A 535-nucleotide genomic window follows, 5' to 3' on the forward strand; every position below is an offset into this window, starting at 1 on the left:
ACCTCCCAAAAGCCCCATTTCCAAACACTATTTGCCTGGGGTCAGGGCTTCCATGTATTCCAATTATGCAGCAGAGAAGACTTGAACGTTCAGTGCATAGCAGGGTGCTCCTCACTGACTCCATCTGTGTTTACGTGAATACTTTTGTTATGTGCCCCAGGCATGAACCAGCTCTGGCCAGCAACAGGCAACAAGCCAGGATGATCTAAGGACGGTACAACTACTCTGCCCCTGACTGATATAAGAGCAGCACCACCAATCAGGTGTGTCCTCGCCCATTGCCAGAGGGTACTGGGATATTTTTAACAGGGAGCCAAGGATTGACCTGAGCAACCTTTGAAACAATGTCTTTACCCACTGACAATCCATGCTAGCTGTTCCGATAGATATGACAGAGGAGAACCAAGGTCTCAAAGACATTCCCGGCTGAGGCACAGGACAGAGACAGTAAACTAAGATTTTGTGATCAAAAATTCTTTAAAGGAACTCAAATCCAAATGATAGGGGACTCAAGAGTTAGAAAATTTCAGTGTAA

At 46.0% G+C, this 535-nt stretch overlaps 1 pseudogene; it reads right to left on the reverse strand.

Annotated features, from left to right (window-relative positions):
• Positions 1-147: 147 nt before the first annotated feature.
• On the reverse strand, positions 148-290 carry LOC118983748 (uncharacterized; annotated as a pseudogene).
• Between the last annotated feature and the right edge of the window lie 245 nt (positions 291-535).

This window comes from Sturnira hondurensis, unplaced genomic scaffold (assembly GCF_014824575.4).
Source record: "Sturnira hondurensis isolate 20B ecotype Veracruz unplaced genomic scaffold, ASM1482457v3 Scaffold0003036, whole genome shotgun sequence".
Taxonomy (NCBI): Eukaryota; Metazoa; Chordata; class Mammalia; order Chiroptera; family Phyllostomidae; genus Sturnira; species Sturnira hondurensis.